Source organism: Passer domesticus, chromosome 4 (genome assembly GCF_036417665.1).
Source record: "Passer domesticus isolate bPasDom1 chromosome 4, bPasDom1.hap1, whole genome shotgun sequence".
NCBI classification, from domain to species: Eukaryota; Metazoa; Chordata; class Aves; order Passeriformes; family Passeridae; genus Passer; species Passer domesticus.
Window position 1 is genome coordinate 53,449,184 of NC_087477.1, and position 16,414 is coordinate 53,465,597.

Genomic DNA, 16,414 nt, shown 5'->3' on the forward strand with positions numbered 1-16,414 from the left:
GTAGCAAGACCTTAAACATGTAGAGTCCACCACTGCTTTCTTTCTTTCCAGGGACCAGTTATTGCCAGTTCTGGGAAATGGAAGGGCAACAAGTCATACAGAACCCACTCTTAAACAGAGTAGAGGAATCATCACCAGCAGAGCAGATTTAAAATTTTAACAAAAAAAAAAAAAACAAAAAAACAAACCAAAAAACCAAAAAAACCAAACCAAACCAAACACAAAAAAAATTTTAAAAAAAGAAGCCCAAATGGAAAAAAGAAAAACCTCAGTCATAATAAAATTATGTTTTCTATCTCAAATTCAACTTCACTGAACCGACTAGATGCAGCAAAATATATAGGCATATCCAGTATTGTAGCAGTATCTTAAATAAATGTGATATTAGTACAAGCTTTCAAACCCCCCAGGTTTCATTAAAAAACAGCTGTATTCGAAATTAAAGAATTTCTATGACACTAATGGAACAACAGCAAGAGCAGTCAGTGAAACAGACACTGTCAGTGTCCAGTGAAATCTGTCTCACTTTTCCAATCCCACAGACATTATCAAGGCTGTCCTTTTAAAACATTTTTTGGGGACAGAAACTTGGCATCCAAAGAGCCTCAGCATATGGTCAAATCCAAACTTTGACATAAAACTTGAACAGTTTATGCATCACTTCTGTGTCGTGAAGGAACAGCAGTAACTTGAACAGTGTTCAAGTGGAGAGAGAGAAAGGGTCACTACTGCCCTCTGCTATGTACAGCTTATAAACCAGGTAGGTAGACAGATTTGAAGAAATACAGAATGCCCAGTGGTTAAGTGCAGCTGTCCCTTAAATAAGCATATAGGGATAGTACAAAGACCTAGAAGTAAAGATGTGCCTAGTTAAAGCTCTATGCCAAAACCAGGGTATATTTTAAAACATTAAAAAAACAGATTTATCATGTACCACTATCATGCAAATGGGTAAAGTTGAATAAAAAATTATCAAAAAGAAAATTGCAAATAATTAGAATCAGTGACATTTTAACTTCTAGTTCCTGCCACTTTACTTGCTGCACATTTCTAAAATGTCAAAAACAAGTCAAACAAACAGAAAACAGTGTTCAGACCATTTATAAATAAAAATAGTTTTTATGTATGTTCCTAAAATTGTCTACATAAAATATTATGCCCAGAAATTATGATTTGATACTAGGTAGTCTGGGCTACAAGCAATAAATCTCCTAAAGTCCACAAAGATTGTGAACTTCCTTTCAGGAAGTTGGGGGGTTGGCGAGGGGGAATTTTCGCAATTAGAAGATCCGTGATGGCGCTGCCTTGGAACTCAACTGATTACTTCCAGTTCAAAAAATCTTTTGGGACAATGGCAGACAGCTCCCATTGTCAGCCTCATTTATGGTTATTTTAATAGTTCCAGCTTATTTCTGTCAGCTACGCAGCTTGTATGTCAAGCTTTCGGACAGGCAATATAATTGCTATACAGAGGAACAGTACCATGTCGCTAAAGCTCGATATGGAGAGACAAAAACCCCCTGATGAGTCCACATTAGGGAAATGTAATGTTAACTCCTATGCCAATAGCAAAAATTATTGTAATACAACCACATAGGATCTACATTGCCTTGAAGAGAGAGCAAGTAAAGCAAGCTTTGCTGTTAACATGGCCAGTCATTCGTGATTTGTGAGAAAGCTTGCTGAAAAAAACACGACTGCACTCCAACATCAACACTACAGCAGGTTTATAAAATACTAGAGAAAGCAGGACAAACTGCCAGCAGGTTCTGGACCAAGCATGTGGGATTTTGGAACCCACAAAAGCAGCTTCTGCATTACACAAGCAAGGTTTGTAGGACCTGAGGCAAGTCATTGCTCTGGCCACCAACCCCTTAGTCAGGAGAGGTTTTAGTCTTCAGATAAAGACACAACAAGTTTCTATGTCCAAGAAACTCAGTTACACAGTATTATAAAATAAGAATAAGAAATTACATTTAAGCAAAACACTTTGGGATAATACTGTTGAGCTGTTTTAGGCGAAGTTATCTTAATGACCAAGAAAATTTCCACTAAAATGTATGTGATTCACAAACAAGCAAAGGCTTTTACTGGTTGTTTACTTATGAATATCAAGTACAAAGAAGGAACTTAATTCATCAAATTTTTATAAAGAATGTGTACTTGCCTCTGCATGAGAAACACAAGGGATTAATTTGTATATTTTTGTTAAAGTTTATAAGAATTTCTTAAATACACAAATGAAAGAATATATGCTCTTTAGAACTCTAGCTTCACCAGTGATTGGAAAATCCCTCTTAACTTCTCTATTAGTCTTCTTACTACTAAAGAATTGTTGACAATGAGTGTAGTAAGTCTAATAACTTATCTGGGAAATGGGGAGCCTCTGAAGGGGAAATTCAAATGGCCCCAGGAATTTCAAAACTAACTGGAGTTGACAGATTAACCTAGGTCCCCCTTAGGCAGAAGAAGAGTCTACAAGGAAAATAATGAGACGCATGGGAAGCCAATTATGCACAAGAGCAACACATTTAATTGTTCAGAAACTGGTTTGTTGATCCAAAACGATCTAACTGTTTAGACCTCTGCAAACTATTAAAACCTGGACAGTTCTGCAACAAGCATACTTTGAAATTATTAAACTTTACAGATTATGGGTTTTTTCTCTGTAAATCTCAGGGTTTAGTGACCATCTTAAATAAAGAAAAATTGTTCAATGTATCCATGTGCTGGAATACCTTTCCTGCACACACTGCATTTCTCTCAGATTCCCTTTTTGGTGGCAATTTGAAACTGCAGCTTACCTCTTATTACTTCTGCAAAACACTGAAGGCCCAGCAAGTCAAACAGAGCAGTGCTATCCTTCAGAAAGAAGCTGTTACAGCTGTGTTCCACAACAACTCTGGCTCATGACTAACCCACCACAAAAAAAATTGTTGTTTAGCACATGTGTGTGTTATTTATGCATGGCTGTGGTTTGGACTACTGCAATTTTGCTTCAAGCTTTCAGTCTCTAAAATATTTTCAGTTGCAGAAACTGCTGGTTAGCAATGACAGTTTCCAGACCAGCTCTGAGCAAGAAAAGATACTGATATCTATCAAAAGGGAGGTAGCATGTTGAGGAATACTGGAAATCAGGCCATTACTGCTATTCCTGTTACTGCACTAGGTAGCTATATACACAATAGCACTTAATTACTGCCAACAGAAATGCTGCTCCCAAGCAGATTTCTGTGTACAAAGAAGACCTGATATACCTCTGGGCATGCTAATGCTAGGAGAACAAAGCAAATTGACAAAGTCATGAAATGAAAGCATCTGGGATCCAGTGACATCAAAAGACATTTTCATCCTTGTTCTGACAAAGTCAGATGTATTAACCTACAAAGTATCCATTTATTTATTCAGACTTTATTTCTGCTCCTGTTTCCAGAGGGGAAACATTGATCAGTACCTGTTAAACTAATTTTTTTATTAGCCTTATTTGCCTTTGCATATGAATCAAATTAAACACAAGGCCATAGAGAGAAACATTTCTGAACTTGTCTGGTTTTGAGTAAAAGTTTAAAGCCAGAGGAACCCTGAAGGCAAAGAGCTGTGGTACCATAAAATTGTGTTTATTGTCTTTGGTTAGGATCACTGTATCAAGTAAATGAGAAATCCTCCATTTGTAAGCAAATTCTTAGAGCACACTGATGAATCAATACCTAGCATCTAAAAAGACTTGTAACTAGAAAACTAGAGATTATTTACCAGATGTCAAGCATACTTATTTTTTGTGGGGGCCCTGAATGCTTGCTGGGAAATGGTTTCAGTCTTTCTCACATAAACAGTGGATAACTACACATGCAGTTTTAATCAACACTCTCCAGAATAAAAAATTACTAGTGGTAGTAGAAATTAGTGCATGTTACAGTTAAAAAGTATAAAAATCTATAAATTTAATTCATTTTATTGCTTGCTAGGCAAACCTGTAAGCATTTGGATGAACAAAGACCACAGAATCTGACAGAATTTCCATTGAAAAGCTCTTACTCTCCACAGAAACATTTTTTGCTGAAGATAACTGTACCCTTCGTAACAAGACCAAAGAAAATGAATGTGATGAATAATTGTTCATAAACCAATAATCTGTCATAAAGCCATAACAGAAGTAGATCAACTCTTTCAACACCAGGACACTGTAAATGAAAGAATATGATATTGTAGGTAAGTAGTAGACCACTTAGGCACAAAATGAATTTTGCTCCTAACTGCTGAGGATTTTCTTCCTTGTTTAAGAAATTCACAGAATACACAGCAACTAGACTGAGTTGCACCAGCAGACCTTCTCAAATCTCTGTATCTGTGCATATCTGTTGTTAAAAAGAGACTCCCAAATGTTGGTCATTCTTGGGTTTGACTAGACTGAATGACTCAGTTTCCAAAGTATTTTTTTATCATCCCTGGAATTACAGAAATAGAATGGCATGTATGTCTTATTCCATTTCCTCCCATCATTACATACTGAATCAATATTCACTCAAACATTTACTCCAATAATCAGCAGTAAACTTGCTCTCACTCTAACCGTCACTCCCTTAACTTCTTATTAAACAATGCATATTAAAAGTGATGTGTCATTTGAGTCCATGGCAACTTGACAACTCATTTTCCACTAACAAGTTTTGAACCTTCTCACACTTTCCTCCTCTACCTTAACTGTAAAGATTCAAGTCAGTTCAAAATTTCAGTACAAAATTTCACCATTCAGTATGAACATTTTGAAGCCAACTGAAAAGCCCAAATTCTTTGATAGTTTTTGTTTTTATATTTACAAGCATAGTTCCTGATCTGTTGGTCTCTGTACTTAACAGACAAGGCCCCACTTAGAAATCTGATTAAGAATGGTGCAAAATAGTTTGGACTATGAACTGCTTAGCTGTTATCGTGTTTTCTTTTTTTTTTTGAGCCACGTTTTGCCTATATCCATACACTTATTAACAAACTATCATCTCTTCTTACATAGTTTTTTACTTTAAAACTACTGTCTGGACAAACAGGCAACACAAAATATCACTGTACTAACTAATAGTACAGGTAGAAAACACATAGATATAACCAAACATCAAAGAAAGGTACCATTCATTTTCCCATTTCTGATTAATCTGCTGAAATGGATCCTGTAATATTTAAATTACCTTCAAAGTGAACTATCACACCAGACTTCTTACGTGAAGAAATAATCATCTTTGCTTCCCCCCTCCCAAAGTAACATTCCTTGCACAGGCAGCTGCACATTTGTTAATCATTAACTGGTTTTGAAATAATGATGGAGAAAAACTGTTAGCTATTTCTCTCAATGGCACACCAACAAAATCTTTAAAACAGAAGATGAAGTGAATACTGTAAAATTATTTACAGTAAGAAAAAGATACTGCATTATCATAGCTCATCCAATATCTTGCTGACAATATTAGTTGTTGTAAGCAAGAATTTCTGTGTTCAAACCGAAGTAATTAACTCAAATTTCATCAATAAAAATATAGCACTTCTGGCTAAAACTAGAAAGAGATATCTTTCAAGAAGATTAATTATGCTGCTAATATCTTGAAAAATAAAATAATACATATGGCCAGAATTGCAACATCAAATATAATAGAGGCATAACCAATGCACACATTCCAATCTTATCTAGAATCACTTTGATTCACTCTACCTTGCTTTCATTACAGGAAGGGCACAGCAAGGGCATTCCTCTCAGATCAAACAGAAAATTCCACAGACAGAAGTTTCCACATGTCTGATTCGTTGCAGATTAAACCCTTATCATTACACAGCAATCTCTAATTTTCAAAGGGACAGGATATACCCTGGCATGGCAAATCTACAGGCAAAGGAGGGATGAGGATTAAAAAAAAATAAGTATAAACCCCCTGTACTATGGAGATGTATTCCCTGCAAAAGAGCTATACATGTCACTTTCACAGGTTTAGAGAAATGGAGAGGACAACACACAAACACTAAAAATCACATTCATAATTCCATAATCCATAATTCCATCATAAACTTCTTTGCACTGAAAGTCTTTCAAGCTGAACCACCAAACTCCTTCTGTCTCATAAATACAACCAGGACTACAGGCAATACATACAGGAAGTCTGTATTAATTTTTAGCATATTATTCATTCACTCTTATTCACTTTCAGCATGTTATGTTACCAGTATTTTATTTTTTTACTCACATGACTGTATCAATTCTGTAATGCTCACATACATTATCTGTAACACGAAAATTAGAAGGCTACTCTGTAATTATGCTTCTTGTATTTTGAAATTTGTAACATAGTAACCTTTTAAGCCTTAAATCCTACACAAAATATGAACAAGCACTTTATGATCAGCAACTTCAAAACCAAAACTCAGTAATTTTCACTTTCTGGTGTATAGAGGCGGTATCAGGCTTTTTTCATCAGCAAAATAAAAGATTGTCTTTATTATTAACACCCAAAATGATTGATTTAAGATACATGCAGATTTTGGAAATTATTCATGTCAGAGAGGATTATTCTAAGTCAAAGATTAGTCAACAAAGCAATGCAACTACTCTATTTTCTCTGTGTCCCTTTTCCAACATAGAGTAGATATTCAGTTCTGCTATCAGCAATACCACACTGACAAGTTTGCAAAGACAGAACTCTGAGCCAAACAATTAATGATCACAACTACTCGTAGGTCAAGTCAATTTATATCCACTAACCCAGCAGTTTGTTCTTCAACCCTAATGTCAATCCAAACAATGCAACTACTTATAAGTACCATGAACATATTGACTGTTCACAAATAATTTTAAATTAAAAAGAAGCAGCAATTAGAATCATGGATAGAACACAAGGAGCTTGGGGAAACCTCATTTCTGAACACAAAAATGATTTGTTGCACTCCTGTTCCTAGATTCTTTGGATACTTCAGTTTTTCCAAAAATCCCTCTCTGATGGCACTGGAATACTAGAGATTTTCCTTTCTTGAGCCTCATGGAGAGTGATGAATTAAAAATTCATTTTTGGTCACATTCAGATATCCACTGTAATAAAGTCACAGATGCAGTAAGAATGATATACAGCTTAAAAAATGGACCTGCAAAAAACTAGCTACAGCAAAGCCCAAAGTATTTTTAAATCCTAGTTCTAAAGCTGCAACTACTGCATGAAATAAGGTCTGGAAGTTTGCCAAATGCTCATGTAGGTTTGTCCTTTGTTAAATATGTCCAAATGCTGTATGATTAAAGTCTAAAATCTTCAAAGAAAAGAATAAACATTATGCAATCATTTCAAGCTCCCCTCCTTTGACCTTAATATGTACTTCAAAAGCTCAGCAGATGCTTAGTAGGAAATAAATCCCCAATTCAACAGATGTCCCAACAGTGATATAGCAAGATGCACCTTCCATAGCTTTTGGCAACCCTTCCCTTTTATTATTCCTATGGTCACAAATACTTTTCAAGTCAAAGAGAGACCCAAGCAAGTTAATAGGCCCTTAGTATCTATTCTGCTGCCTGAACTGATTGCTGTTTATAAGGTAATCTTTGGGACCACATGTGGCTCAGCCCCAGTTCATCTCCTACAGAGACACAGCCCCCAGGCAGCTCTGTTTTCATCAAACCAAGCTGTAACCCAATCAACACCTTTCACCACAGAACAATCCCTTACTTTCAGCATGCCTGCAGTAGAGGAGGGGAGCCTCAGCTTTTGTATGGGATCCCTATTTGGCAGCTAAGGTGATGTTTTACTCAGTAGGACACCTAAGAAAACTCAAACTACTTTGGAAGGTGCCCCTGCCAACAGAAAACATAAGATGAATATGTTTGTCTAAAACTAATTCAGCTTTTTCCAAAGACACATTCTAAAAGCTGCATTAACAACCTAATAGCACTTTGGGAGTTGCCACCATCACAAATGCAAATGACATGGTTTTCTTCAAGCCTAAGAAAGAAAAGTAATTCCCTAGCTCCAGGCTGCTGAGGACCTTGGTCCCATCCAGGCCTCCTCAACCCCTGCCAAACTGAAACTCAACATTAGTTCCAAACACCAGGCTTAGTTTTATGCACCTAAAAAGAAACACAAATCCAACAGCAACATATCACAGTTTAATCTAGTGGCATCATTAGTTCTAGACCTTAGAATGAACATAATCACACCCTCAGTACAGTAGCAAAAACCTGCAAACTGCAGTCAAAAGCAGATGGTGGTGTGAGGTTAACCAGGTAGCCTCTCCTGAACTGGGGTACAAACATTCACTTTAACTTTTGGATGTGAGATACTTTGCTTGGTTGCTGGTACCATGGTTGTCTGACACCTGAATTCAGTGATCTCCTAGTAAAATACTTTTGTGTTGCTTTCTATGGAGAGCAGCAAATTCATGCCTTGTCCTCAGCCTAACAGATAGTGCATCCCTGGGTCATTTCTTTCTTTAATCAGACACAAATTGTATTAAATTGGGTCTACACACTTAAAAGAAAAGTTTTTAGATTTCTCCTACTACTAGAGGAGATCCAGAAGTACAAAAATCGTTATTAGTAAGCTGGTGTTACAATTATTTGTACTGTCTCATAAAAGAGAATCTATGTGCCAAAGGACTCATTTTTAAAACCATAACAGATTGGCGTAAAATATATTTTAGTTGCATGAAATTTTAAGCAAATGTTTTTTAAACTCAAAATAGTACTCACTTTAGGCACAGTTACTTTTTTTAAACATAACTAATTTTTTCTTGCATACTGGCACAAGTTTGCCTTAATGCCACTGGAGAAAAATCCATAAAACCAAAATGAAACAGACCATCTTCTGCATCAGCTTCACTCTCTTTTCAACATCATAGTCAACAGTTCAAACCCACTGAGTTATCCTTAATTAGAAAGCAGAAAATAATACCCCATTTTAGAAATACTCTACCCAAGATTTTAGTATCTGTAATTAACAACCACAAGTATGCCTCCTCAATTTAACTGTCCCACACAGATACGGTTGTCTCTCCCACCCTGCAGACTAAGCTAGAATTTAAGCTCCGCTCCATATATAGCATGCTTGACTACCACCAAAAATTATGGTAGGAAACAGAGGTCATAAAAACATTGGATAAATGCTTTAAAAAACAGGTCATAGTGTTTGGGTGGGCACAGTACCATAAGTGGCCTCATTATTTATAGTCACAACAAAACCTTTTTTCTGATGGTTCTGGAGAAGTTTGACAAGGACTATCGTGCCAAGGATTCACAAAAGTGTCAGCAGGTAAGTTGAAATGTGCAGACCTGGCCTAGAGTCAGTGAAGATGTTCTCATCTTTCTCAATTCAACACCAAATGGAGACAATGCCCAGACAAAGAACAAAATATACCACTAGAAAAAATCCTTAACATGTATCAGCATTAAAATATCTTTCTAGAGAAGTTAACTACCAAAGTAACCATACTTACCTTGCCCCCTTTTTTTTAAGTAGTGATATTTCTACAAAACTACCCTCACAGAGAAGGCTGAAGAAATTACTGTTTCTGCATTTCTGATCTAAACTACTTAATGCTTCCAGAACAGCTGTATTTTTATTATTTAACACAGATAAACTAAAACTTATTGAACAGGTATGTTCGTAAACTTTCTCAAAACACAAAAAAAACCCCAAGCCAACATACACTTTTACAGAGATACACACAAAGATACATCTCTCAAACTCTTCCAAGAGCTTTAATTATACAGTATGAAACAAATTGATCCTTGTCCTTGTACTGTTTTCCAAAGAAATAAGTTTAACGGTTTCTGTTCAAATTCCAGGTGTTGACCTAAAATTTTGTTCCAGATGTCAGTGTGACAACTAACCAGCCAACTCCAGAATCCAAAAATAAGCTGCGTAAGACCTTTGATTAAGAAAAAGCTCCTATCTGCTGATGAGACTGTCATTCAAATCTCCAGCACACATTTGAATTAGGTTTTCTCTTAACTGCAAACTGAAGTGCTGATGCAATATCTCATTTAAACAATTAACCTCCCAAATCAACATTTATAAGCTTAAGAATTTAACTCTAACTTGGAGTTTACAGAACCTAGTAATCATTCTGGGGTTTTGGTTCTTTTTTTTTTTTTTTGGCTGTTTTGCACACTGAGGGTTGTTCAGGTTATTTTTTGTTGCTGTTTTAGGTCTGGGGTTTGGTTTCTTGGGATTTTTTTTAGTTTGGGTTGGCTTTGTGGGTTTTCTTCAAACTGCATTGGAATACTCTAAATTCTTACTCTAGGACACGTATGCCTCAGCTACTGAAGAAATTTAATTGCTACAGTACGTGGGCAAATCATTAACTTCAGTACAATGTAATGCAGCTGGATGAAAAGATGCAGCGTAGGATGAAAAAATGTGCCCAAAAAGCTAATTAGATACCTGGAAGATTAGTCTGTGCTCTGAGCTTTATTCATGACTGTACCTGAGCTAACTAGGGTAAAACTTTATTGTGCAAAAAGCTGAAGCTACTTAGTATTTTGCAGGAATAGAGACCCTGCTAATCCTTCTCTCTCTTCAAACATAGTGGAAGAACTATTGTGCTTTGCAGCAATAAAATGCTATCTGAAGACCCCATTCTATGAGGGTCTTCTTCTTAGTTACTTCTCACTTTTAACTGGTCAAAATACTCACACATAAGGAATTTTAGCTGCAAAACCTATGTGCCAGTGAGACTTCATCTGTGGACAAAAGCCAAGCAGAAGTGCCATTGTCACAATGTTTGTAAACAAACAGTCTATGATCTGAAGATACTCTAAGAATTAGTCAACCATATTAAACCCATCTAGAATATTCTTTCCCTAGTATCAACATCACTTGATCAATTACAATTTTTAATTTAATGTTTCATTGCTTTCCTACAATAAGATTTGCTCAACATATTTTTCTGTTCATAGCTTTCAGTGACTACAATCTGACAGATCTTCAAAGACTCAGAATAAGCACTAAGCCAACATATAACACGGAATTTGTATAGTAGAAGAACGGAAATTATGAAGAACTTCTTGATGTCGTTTCTTTCCTTTTTTTTTCTCTTTTTTTAATTTAAACTGAAACTAAGCTTTTGCACATCCTGATGTTTATATCCATGATTTATACAATAAGGGTAACAAAGTACACAGAAGGAGCAACTTCAAGATAAAGCATTCAATGAGCGAATGTGAAGAAAGTCCTGTATTTGTAAGGTTGCTTAATGACAATTAATTTAAAACCAAATCATACTAATCTCAGTTTACATTACAAATGTCTCCCCTATCTCCAAGTATTTTATGATTGTGTCTTAACAACAGACAGACAATATTCCCAAGCATTTGAACTCATGTACTGTTAAACTGCTTTTGGTTTATGCCAACTACCATTTTTCAAAGAGCAGGGGGCACAGTTAGGAGTGATAGGAGTGAACTGCAGGATTAGGATTCCCAATACATGATCTGGGTACAGTCACCCTTCCTAAAGGTACAAGAGTTGTTGGTATAGATGCAGGCCAGTTGGTTCCCGCTCCAGAAAATGGAGCCAGTTTAACAGCTATCCACTGGGTGCTTATGTGTTCTGCTCCACTGATCATAGCATGTAAACTCTGCTAATGCCAGTCTTCAAAAAGCTCAAAAGCCAAAGACCACCAAAGAAATGGAACCTGAAGCTATCCCTTATGTACAAATGTTAATGATATCCTGTATTTAACTTAGTGGATCTACACAAACACTACAAAGCAATGATAACATACTTATTACATGTTAGCCATGCTCTGTTCCTTTTGTGAATATAATTCAGTACTTTGCTTTACACAGTTAAAATCCTATTCATTCTACTTAATGAATGTCTTCCCAGCTGGAAATAGTTCTGGTAATATTAGAAATAGCATCCTATAGCCATTAAGCTTTATTGACACTATTTTATGCATATAGAGATAATGCAATAAAATTAATTTTCTTCCATATACCCCTGCTATTCTTTTTACTTGTTCCTTTAATATTCTTTACCAAAACAATTCATTTTTCCTTATCACAGTAGCAAAGTTACACTTGAAAGTTATAGGGTTCCAAAGGAAGACTACACAAGAAAATAAGTACCTGAATTTTATAAACCATGTGACTCAAAAACTCCACAAATACTAACAAACCAGAGACTGAGAAACTATTAGAAGAAAGTATCATCTATGTGTCCTGCCTTTGCTACTGGAGACAGCATCTCAGGCGACAGATCTTTGTTTTAAAAAACCACAGTCATGCATCTTTTTAAGTCAGCAAATTAGTTTAATCACCTTAAACTTTGCCCATATTGTTAAAGCAGAATTACTGTTATTCTGTAACACTTACGGCCTAATAACTCAAAACCAGGTTAATGAGAGAGCAGTAAGATTCCTGGTAACAAATAACTACACACTGTAAACACAAGTAATAAGGTTATCATGTATGAGATTCAGACTGTCACACATCCTTCACAGTATTCTGGAACTTGGTTACATACTGAAATATCCTCAACTGCAGAAGTTTAGAAAACACCTGCTAGTAGCCATTCAAGTTGAACTAGTTGCTAAGTTTCTGATAATCAGTTCATAAAATTCACTGTGGCTTGAAATCTTACTGTGCAGGGCCCACATGTAACACCCATCTGCATGTATAAGGATTGTAAATGCAACCACTCAACCGGTTAGTTATAACAGACAGCATGGAATTAGTTACTTAATAAACCTTCCTTCACTTCTGAACATCAGTTTCCAGGATGGGTTCCCATTTTCCCTAAACATTTCAATAAGAAGGCTAAACGGCATCTACACTTCCAGAGTCTGCTGGCTTCCTTAGCTATCTAAATTCTGAGCACTAGAAAGAAAAGAAAAACCATAAGAAAACAACCTTGAAACAAGATAAGAACAGCACTCAATAATAAGCTAGAAGTCCTGATATCTCAAGGAAAAGAGCAATCTGCTTAGAAAACTTCTTTGGAGAAGGCCAGATAACAGGAAGAACTACAAGCTCTTCTCAACACCATTTTTACAAACTAGAGCTTCCATCTCTCAGTTAACCTTAGAGGAGTGCAAACACCCAATGGAAATGTTCCATCCTTGTATTTGAAAACCAAAAACCAAAAAGTAAACACGAAGACATTCTTCTTTTTCCCTCCTTGCCCACTGGAATAAAAACTGGGACAAAGAAGTTTCAGTATTGCCTTGGTCCCACAGAGCTTCTGCTTTAGGTTCTGCTCCAGCAATTACTTCTGTAATTCTTTAGAGTTTTTCTCAATCGAAGCAGCAGCATGGTATTGACATAATTTATCTCACTTTTACTGTTCTGTGCTAATGGGATTTAGATGGTGCATGGGTTTTTCTCGTGGCACACTGAGATCTGCATCAACAAAATGCCTTCTGTTATTAATACACACCAATGTGCTCAACTCCTTGTCAAATTCTTTGAGAAAATATTTTACTGCTGCTTTAGCAGGCAATTTATATAGCCAATTGATCATCTCAATTTACAACCTTCAGTTCCACTCACAAATAAAAAGCTATCTTAAATTCCAAGTTTTCCTGAACACGTACCTAAAGGATAAACAAATTGCTTTGTTACATAAATTCAGTGCAAAAATCTCATTTTAACATTTTTCCTCTCACACAATACCTCGAAGTCTTCATTTATCATGCAATTTAAATTTTATTTCTGTACAATATCAGGCACAATGCACTGTTGTACCTCTAAATCATACACTGAGCGACGACCTCTGATCTCTCTCTGTTACCCCTTGGCTTCCAGTTAACAGTTTATGAGCTGAAGATAGCATGAGGCTGAACCTCAAAGTAATCTCATTAGTATCATTTATTTTCTTTAGTCATACTTTCAATCTCTATAACTTCCTGAGGAAATGGGTTTCATGACTTTATTATACTTCACGTGAAAAAGACTTCCTTTTAGCTTAGGAAAGGAAGAATACTTTAAAACCTGTTAACTGTGTGTGCCCTACTTTTTACATTACACAAAATAGACAGTGATATAGGTGCTACAGAAACTATTGCAATTTTCTAGACTTTTATCATCTTGTTCTCCTCCTTTTTCTGACCACTGTTGCCTTTTCAGGCTTAAGAATACTAAGAAAACTAAAATATGACTGAGTACCAAATTCACCCCTAACATATATTTTTTCTGTGTCTACTTGAAAAGCATCACAGCAGACAGGGAACTAAGTAATCAAAGCAGCTCCTGAGTTTGGAAATATTGGTGTTTATTGTTCCCTGTCAAGACACTCACTGCTAATGGTTTGGACACAGCTGCAGAAAACAGAACCTATGAAAGCCACTGACTGAAAATAAAGTTAAGTCTTGGAAAACAGAACTCAAGACACTGTGGCAAAGATATATTAAAGTCCCTTGTGAAAATATCAGAATTACAGGTACAAATATCAGACGCTAAAACTATTTCCTACCTTTTGAACTGTAAAATTAAAACAAACTTAACATAGGAAAGACAACCTAAAAGTCAACAAAAATCAATGCATAGAACTAGCTATTCAATGCTTCTATCATCATCTAGCCTACCTGCATATATGATTGTTGTTCTTAATTTCTTATAAGCAAGGGATAAAAGAGCTCCCCTGAACCACAGAATAGTTCAATGTTGACTTGAAATAAGTTCTTAAATCTGATTTATCTGTCTCTGAACTGACAGTGTAGTATGATGCTCTTCAAAGACAGGAGGATGAGACATGTAGCTCATGGTTAAAGTCAGAAGAGCCTTTCAGCAAGCTGAAAAAGTTAGCAAGTTGCTTGACAAATTTGTCTTTCACAAATTCTTCAGTGAGCTTTGTTGGCTGATAATCAGTCTGCTCCCTGTATCAAGACCAGTCCATTTTGAAAAATATGACAAATATTCAGACACTGCAGTATAAAGAGTGCCTTCAGGAACAATTCTGATGGCTTTTTACCGAAATAAAATGTCAATCCAAAACTTAAGCTACATTGTCAAGTTTGTACATACTCAATGTCCTTTCCTTTAGATCACCATTTGGTGGGAAAAACACATCAAGCAACCTGAAATAAACACTGTCTTCCCCACACCAGTGTCACAACTGGAATTTGTTCAATAAGATTAAAGTCTAGCAACCCCTCTCTACCACCACCCCATTCCCACCAAATCCCTCTACTTTCATCCCCAAAGAACTGCAAACACTAGATACCAGATATGAATACAGACAATACCTCTCCCATGACTTGAAAATACAGAGCTACTGTTCTGGACAAGACTATTGAACAGAAGCTGGCTTTGCCCCAAGCTCTGCTAACTTTGTAAACTCAGCTGATAAAAAGCAACTTACTTAAACTCACACCAATTCGTTAGTCAAGTAAACTAGCTTTGTGCCAAAAAAAAAGTAGAAAGGCAACACATGCAGACAACTAATTCTGCTATGGTAGTACCATCACAAAAACACACATACCTGTCCACATACCCATAAACAGGTTCATTTTCACTTACTGTTTTCTATCACACATATAATTCATTGCCAAACTCAGACTCAATCTCCAGGACAACTAGAGACACCTCTAAAATACCACAACACACAGCGAACTTTAATATACTTATGTCAAAAGAAATGCATAATGATACACAAATACTCTGCACACATACCAAATGGCCAAAAGTGAAATTACAAGGTCCTAGAAAGAAAGTATCCAATTCTCCACTTTTAGAAAGTCTGTTTCACTACCTTAACTATGTGCTTTGTTAAAAGCAAAGCTAAGGGAAGCATTGTTACAGTTCAACCTGGAGAGCTGGTTCTTTAGCCACAAACCACATAATTTAATAACACTTTCTAGAAAAGAAAAATAGTGAGGAACAGTTTGTTCACCCAAACCCTACAGAGTAAAGTGGCTTCATGAGTCTCTATTACCCACATTCACAATTGTGGGAAGCACAGAGAACACAATGAATGACTACTGGATGAATCAGACATAATTCCCACCTTTTATTCTCAGTTACAAGCTTTTTTTCTTTAACACATCGATCACATATGTCATTATTTACCTATATGTAACCTGTAGACAAATCTTGCACCAGATTCCTCCTCAATTTATTTCAAGATGCTTAGATAACTGCAAAATATCAATGTTCTCTCTTTATCAAAGACATAAATTAATAGATAGCTACATAGACATCCAACCAAAATGTTAAAAGTCAGCACTAGAATTTTACTTGAAATAAAATTGTTTCTTCTGAATACATGACACTGGAGAAAATCTCACACTGCTCATCAATGTATGCATTATGTGTGCAATAAGCCAACAGTTCAGTCTGCTTGATTCATATAAGGTTTTTCTAAGGTTGCATCAATGCTTTCTTCAGCAGAAGCCTTCCAACGAAGATGGCACTGCTTATTGAATTCTAGATGGGCACCTGTAAACTCTGGAAGTA

At 36.1% G+C, this 16,414-nt stretch overlaps 1 protein-coding gene across 9 annotated transcripts in view; it reads right to left on the minus strand.

The window, feature by feature from the left end:
* The window catches only part of FAT1 (FAT atypical cadherin 1), a 104,926-nt gene that overhangs the window by 76,371 nt on the left and 12,141 nt on the right, over positions 1-16,414 (minus strand). The gene's annotated exons all lie outside the window — the stretch shown is intronic.